Raw genomic sequence first — 7,423 nt, forward strand, 5'->3', positions numbered from 1 at the left:
AGTTGTACAATGAATAAGATTATATATAATTTGGTTTCTATTATTTGAGTGTTGTGGAATTTCAATACACAACTGTAATAAGTAATAAAGTAAATAAGTAGATTGTCAACCTTAAGATGTACACGGAGTGAAATTGGCATCTTCTACACAGATCAGGAGGTGGTGGGAGTGGATCTGCCCAAGGAGATCAACGGGATGCTTTTTCCTTGTAGATCCGGTGGGTTGGGGAGAGTCGGTTGTAGATCTGAGGGTGGTTATGGGTGGTGGGGTTTCCTCCTCCAGCATCGTGGTGGAGATCCGGAGGGCGTGGTTCGTGATGTTCTGGCTGTGGTTTAGACATGGATGGTGGGTGCCTTTGTAATGCTAGGAGCTCTTGTGTGTGGTGTTTTCAATATTGTTTATGATGTATTATTAAGTTTTGTCTTGATTTTATGAGTTTAGTTTGTGTTATTACTGGTATATGTTAAATAACCTCTGTTTATAGTCTATTAGTTAGTTTTAGGCCTTGATATATTTTTTGTTATATTTTCTGTTCAGACCTCTTGGCTAACTACCTTTCTGTTTCTCTTTTTCTTGTAATTGTTTGGTTATAAATAAGAGGTTTCTCTCTTAGGTCTCTATTCATTCAATCTAAGGTTTTTCACCTAAATATCTCTCTTACTTTATTCTTCAGTTCTATTATTTACATGGTATCAAGCCTCAACGGTCCTACCCTTGTGTTCATTCTCTCCAATGGCGACTATAGATTCTACTATCCACGAAGATGGCACTTCCTCATCTGCCCTCACCCCACAGCAGCAACACTTCTTTACAGTATAGTCAGGGTGTTATTCATATTTTCCAATATGAATACGATTTGGTCTAACAATTTTAATGAATCCTTTGGGAATGTTCCCTGTGCGGGATTATTATGAAAAGCCCTGAGTGGTATGTAATATTCATAACGAGTGTTTTTCTAATGTCACTATCTTCGATAAAGTGACTATGTGTAGGCATTTATGTAGTTCTAAGTGAGTTAGTATGGTTTAAGTATCTCATCCTTTGGGTGGAGATTTTTTACTATTTAGAGTCATTGCATGTGACTTGATCTGCTTTCAATTTCAATAAAATCCATAGAGTACTTTAACTATGTCCAGCAAAAAAGAAGAAGTTAAAATACTCAAATAATATCTTAAATTACTCTTTAAAACTAACTTAAAATCAATCTAACATAGTGTGTTACCAAATTGATTATCAGATTTTAATATTAAAAATAGAATTATTTTTCTTAAAATGTAATTACAATATTGATGTAACAATTGATTTTTTTTATGAAACTTTATATTATGACTATTTGACGTTAAAAGTAGATTTAATAAGTGATGATAAAATTACTTGAGTTAATTTTTTCCCATATTTAATATAATTTTACATGGTTGTAATGAAAATCTTTTTAGAGTTTTGAATTTTGATTAAAATTAGCACAAATTATCAATACCAAAAATGGCATATAGGGGAGCCAAAGCCATAGTAGTGACGCCGTAACAAACAAACATAAATTCCATAGATATATTATTATTATAGAATAGATGTGTATGTTATGATGCATTAAACTCTGGCTTTGTGTTGTCAATTAACAACTAAAATAGACAAGTCCCACCCAATTCTAAAGAGTGAATATTTGGCCTACAATTTCAAAAGAATGTTTATTATAGTAAAATTAATGTTTTAAAAACTTTGAAAATCAAAGGCAATACCGACAAAATCCCAATTCAAAATTCAACTTTCCCTCTCCACTTGAACAAAATCTTTGAAACGTTCTTTGAATAATTTCTTAAGAATCTAAGCATTTTATAATAGTATAGATTATGTATTGTGGAGTGGACTGCCCGTTGGACCAATAATAGGCCGTATTTTTCAAACGCTGTTAGGCTGCACCCACTCATGTTCATTTTCTCTTGAAAGAGCACGTTAATACTATGGACCCGCGACCCACTGGATAGACCTACTTAGCGACGTGAGGACCAGCTCTGCCAAGCTTGGACCGCTCCAGGATTCGCCACTGCTTAGACACAGCATAGACCATGCGCGCGTGACAACACTTTAGAACCCCACGCCTGGGTTAGAGTTTCAATCTTTAAAAAGCATCAAGTCAAAAAGAAAAATAAAAAACAATAGAAAGAAAAAGTCAAAAAGGTAAATCCAGATAAGCTTATTCTATTTTCATGTTTTTTTTTAATTTAAATGTAATTTTGATTACTTTCTCCATATGGCAAGTTAAGCTAAGTTAATTAAAATATTTGGTGACGAATTATGCATGTATGATCTGAAATTTATTTTCCTTCTCATCTCTAAACAATTTTATTTTCAGATATTATATGTACAATTTTAATTTTGAAAATGTTTTATATTATTCATCCTAATTAATCTCAATGTGAGTGTGGCATAGGATGGCAAATTTTGACAAGACTCGAAAACAACACGAAATAAATGAGTTTGGGTAACACATTTCATAATTGTGCCGTGTTCGTGTTTGAGTTTTCGACACATTTAATAATCGTGTCGTGTTCGTATTTACCGTAGTCGTGTCAACACACTTGTCACATTTAAATAACTATATGAAAGTACCTAAAAAGCACTATGTTGTCCGTCATTCAACATTTGACACGTGGCATAATTACTACGTTGTTTAACCTTCCTTGGGAACTCGAGTCCAGTTCTCGTCATTACTGTTACAAAGAGTAGGGTTGTGCAAAAAATTTTGCAACCCGCCAAACCCGAATAAACGGACCAAACCAACCCGAAAAAACTGACAAAAAATGTAATCCGAAAAACCCGACCTTCATTTCAAACCGCCCAATTATTATATTGGGCGGGTTGAAATTTTTGGCAACCCGCCCAATTAAGGATTTGTCTTTTTTTTTATATTTATTTAATTATTAATTATACATATATAAAACTTTATTTTTATTTTTATAAAAGACCCTATATTTTAAAGTAGCAATTATTTTAGTTACAAATAAAAAACTAGAAATAGAGAAAATAATAACAAATATTAGTGAAAAATGATTTTTTTTAGAAAAAAAAAAAGTTTCGGCGGTTTGGGCGGGTTAACCTGCCCAAACCGATGGTCGGGTTGAAATTCAATTTTTTTAATTAGGTGGGTTACAAGTTGAAAAGTACCAACCCGATTATAAGTTTGAGTTTGTCAAAAATTCACTCAACCCGCCCAAACCAACCAATGAACACCTCTAACTTTGAGCATGTCATTTACGACTGTAACTGTAACGCCCTGGATATCAAGACCATCACACTGGGTGTTTTAAATAGTGTTAGACTCTCTAAACGAGTCTCTTGGCCATAAACGTGTAACTAGACGTGATTAACAGTTTAAGTTTAACAATTTTGGTCAAAAGGAATAACCATTTCATTAAAATGTTTGCGTTCATACATGGGATCCCAAAATAACGTTTAAAAGGCTAATTACAATCCAAGAGATACAATCAGCCAACCTAAGCGGTAAAATAGGGTTTGACCCTAGTTTCTTTGAGAAACCCCGGCCTAGGTGGTCGAGCAGCCGCATATGTACACGTCGCCAACGAAACTCTCCAACTCATGGCTAGTCCAGCTTCCCTTTCCCCTTACCTGCACCACAAAGCATCTGTGAGCCAAGGGTCTGCAAGAAAACTTAAACATGCTCATAAGCAGTTAAGAACATATTAAGAATCATAATAAGCATGCCTAGCAGTAATAACCCTACTCATGCATGCATTATATTCAGATAAGTGACTACTGTAATGCCCTGAATTTCCTAATAAGGGTTAGGACCTTGATTAGGAGGCCGGGAGGGCCATAATTGAATTATGATGCTATTTAATGATCATATGCATGTTTATGTGAATTATATTATAATATGATGATAAAATGCATCCATATGGGTGTATTTATAATTACAAGGGCATTTTGGTAATTGGCCCGTTGAGGGCGTAATTGTGTATTCTCGTGCATGTGGGTGAGTTATGATTGGTAACACATTATATGTGGATTTGTTCAAGCCTTTCGGCATGAGACGATCATGGAATGCAAGTGTTCGGTCTAGTCAAAACAGGTTTAAGTTCGGGGCTCGGGGTGAGTCTCGGGGTGATTTTAATGATTAGAGCATTACCGGGAATTAAAGGGTAATGGGATATGAATTATTGGTGTTTGAGGTTATTAAGAATAGTGGGAATTGGAGGGTGTTAATTATGATTAACGAAATAGGTGCGAAAGGACGGTTTTGCCCTTGGTGGCTATTAAGGTTTTATTTTAGACCTAAGGGTATTTAGGTATTTTCCCCTTATAGGATTTATATCAGCCATTAAGGCTGTAGAAGAGTAACAAAAAACATAGTCTCTTTTCTCCTTCTCTCCCGATAGGTTTTCTCCTTCATTTCTCTTTGGATTTTCAAGCTTTGTTTTAGGAATCAAGCCAAGGAACTAAGCTGGGATAAGCTAGGGTTATGCTCCACCATTGAAGAGGGTGTGTTGTTGAGATTGAGGAGAGTTCTTAATTAAGTTCTAGCTGGTTTTTGGGTTGGAAAGTGGGGAATTGATTGGAGTTTTGGCTAGGGCTCTTGAGGTTGTGATGCTTGGGGTATGTGAGGATGGTTTTTGGGTTCATTTGGCACCAAAAATGGGATTTGGAAGCATTGGAATCGAGTTAGAATCGAAGGAGTCGAAGAAGAAGGTTTCAGGGGTGGCTCAGTCTGGGGGTAGCGCTACAGCGCCCATCAGAGGGCGCTATAGCACTACAAAGGGCTTCAGTTAGGGCGGTTTGGTTCTGAGTATAGCGCTGAGGCGCTATTGAGTAGCGCTGTAGCGCTACTCTGTTTCTTCAGAGCCCTGTTTTGGGTGTTTTTAAGGGTTTTTGGCTCGGGGTTTCAATCCTTAAGGCCCGGGATCAAATCTACTCACCGTGTGGGCATGTTTCGAGGTCCCGAGAGTGGGGTTTAGGTCAAGACCCTATCTTTGATGATTTTTATTAATCGGAGATTGTATTTGATTATGACTAGGTGACCGCTAAAGGATTAAGAATCGATCGTTCTCAAGGGTCGTTCTTGTTCTAATTCTCGCTTGAACTGGAGGTAAGAAAACTGCACCCTGTGTATATGTGATATGCATGGTTATTCTTGATGCATGTTGGATGTTTAAATGTAATGCACGAGAAACATGAGATTAGGACATGCTTTATATACTGAGTATGAGATTGTGCAGAGCTTGAGCCTCTGTGTTTATGCATGATCCTAATTGTGCTAGTATTTGTTAAGTAAGCATGCTGAATGCCCTGTATTCGGATATTGGATATGTGATATATGTTTGGTGGCATTGCTTACTTGTATATGACACTGACTAGTCAGGGACACTGACCTAAGAGTCAGAAATGGCATGAGCGTCCTGAACGCAGAACCGAATGAAGATTAGATCTAATCGATATCAGTGTTGAATGGATCTAAGGCATTAACGTTGGACCGACCCTAAGGTCGATGAACTTATAAGCGCTTGGCTAGTCTAAGACTAGTTACTAGAGCCAGGGCCTAAGGTCCAGGTGACTGTTTGTCACATGGCTAGGGAACGATGTTCCAAGGTTATGACTCTATGGTCATGAGAAAGGTTATGTTGGTGACTAGTCAACATGCACCTATCCTGTTTGAACTAATAAAAGTTCACTTGTTTGTTAAGCCCCGGTGTCCCTATCGTCACAAGGCTAAAGGGCGCTAGACCCAACTCAGTGACTTTTGCGACTGTCACCTATTTGTTTGGACTGAAAGTCCTGAATGATTATTATGATCATTGGTTGATGTGTTATACTCAACGTTACAATTCTATATTGGACTAAAAGTCCGGGATGATTATTATGGTCATTGGTTGATGTGTTATACTCAACATTATGTGGATTTGTTGCCTGCTGGAATATGGCTATATCTGCTAGGCGTGTGCCTTATGATTTGATGACATGTTATTACTGTTCATGAGCATATCAAGTTTTCTTGCTGGGCTTCGGCTCACGGGTGCTATGTGGTGCAGGTAAAGGCAAAAGAAAGATGGACCATCCTTGAGTTGGAGAGCTTAGGTGATGACATGTACATATGCGGCTGCTCGACCGCCACGACCGAGGGTTGAAAGAGGAACTAGGGTTAAACCCTGTTTTGTCGCTTAGATCGGCTTGTTGTAAATATTTTCCGGTAGTAGACTCTGAAATTATATTTTTGAGATCTCAATGTATACAGTAAACGTTCTAATGAAACGTTATATCTTAACCAAAATTTTAATCCCTAAACCGCTAATCACACTTAGTTACACGATTTTGGCCAAATGACTTGATTAGCGAGTTTAGCACTGGTTACAAGGCACACTATAACGGTCCCTGGAGATTGGGGCGTTACAACTACAGTGTCACACCCGAGCCCATTGCCCTAAATACTTGACCATATAGTCATCCTGGGGCCACTGCCCAAACTAAATGACTAATAAGTCAAATCAGGGCTCATTGCCCTATGATATGGGACTATAGAGTCACCCCAGGCCTCACTGCCCTATCCTCTGTATAACCAGCCTTAGAGTTGGCCCAGCATACCTGGAGCTTTAATTTTCCAATGACCATAGGGTCGGTCAAGCGTATATCACGCTCCTGATTAGGCCTAACTATATCGACCAGTTCCCAGTGTGCTATTGTCGCCCTTTGACTTATAAGTCAATGCTTTCGACCAGCGCTCAACGTTATTGCCACCCTTGACTTATAAGTTAATGCTTTCGATTGGCACTCACCACGATATTGTTGCCCTTGACTTATAAGTTAATGATTTCAACCAGCGCTCACCGCGCTATTGCCACCCTTGACTTATAAGTCAATCCCTTTTCAGTCAAATAATGTGATTATGCATACATCATTTAGCAATTATCCAGATACAAGGCATTTAAGCATAATTAATCAAGCAATCACAAGCATAATTGTAACGTCCCAAAATTACCTAATAAGGCTTAGGGCCTTGATTAGGGGCCCAAGATGGCAATATATGGAGTTATATGCTTATTTGTTATATTTAATTGTAATTATGTGATAATATGACTAGTTGTGCATGTTTAGGGGTATTAAATATACATGTGGGCCCGTTTCTTGTTAGAAGAGCAATTATGATAATTTGGCCCGTTGCGGGCATAATTGTATATTTTTGTGTGTATATGTGATATATGTGAGAGACTAATCAAAAAAGAATAGAAGAAACACTTAAGCCCTGTTTGGCATGGCTTTGGAAGAGCTTTTGAAGACTTAAAGTTACTTTTAGGTGTGTTTGGATGAAATATAAAAAGAGTTTTTTGAATTTAGAAGAGCTTTTAAGAGAAGCAGTGACTCACCAGCTTTTTCAGGAAGGGCTTCTAAAAAAACAGGGGAAGCTATTTTCTTGTTT

The 7,423-nt window shown here is 37.6% G+C and overlaps 1 long non-coding RNA gene across 1 annotated transcript; it reads left to right on the forward strand.

The window, feature by feature from the left end:
• LOC133793755 (uncharacterized) lies at nt 1-1,129 on the forward strand. The gene is made up of 2 exons (XR_009874936.1): nt 1-345; nt 674-1,129. It is a non-coding gene; the product is annotated as an uncharacterized LOC133793755 (long non-coding RNA).
• The last annotated feature ends 6,294 nt before the right edge of the window (nt 1,130-7,423 follow it).

Source organism: Humulus lupulus, chromosome 8 (genome assembly GCF_963169125.1).
Source record: "Humulus lupulus chromosome 8, drHumLupu1.1, whole genome shotgun sequence".
In the NCBI taxonomy this organism is placed as follows: domain Eukaryota; kingdom Viridiplantae; phylum Streptophyta; class Magnoliopsida; order Rosales; family Cannabaceae; genus Humulus; species Humulus lupulus.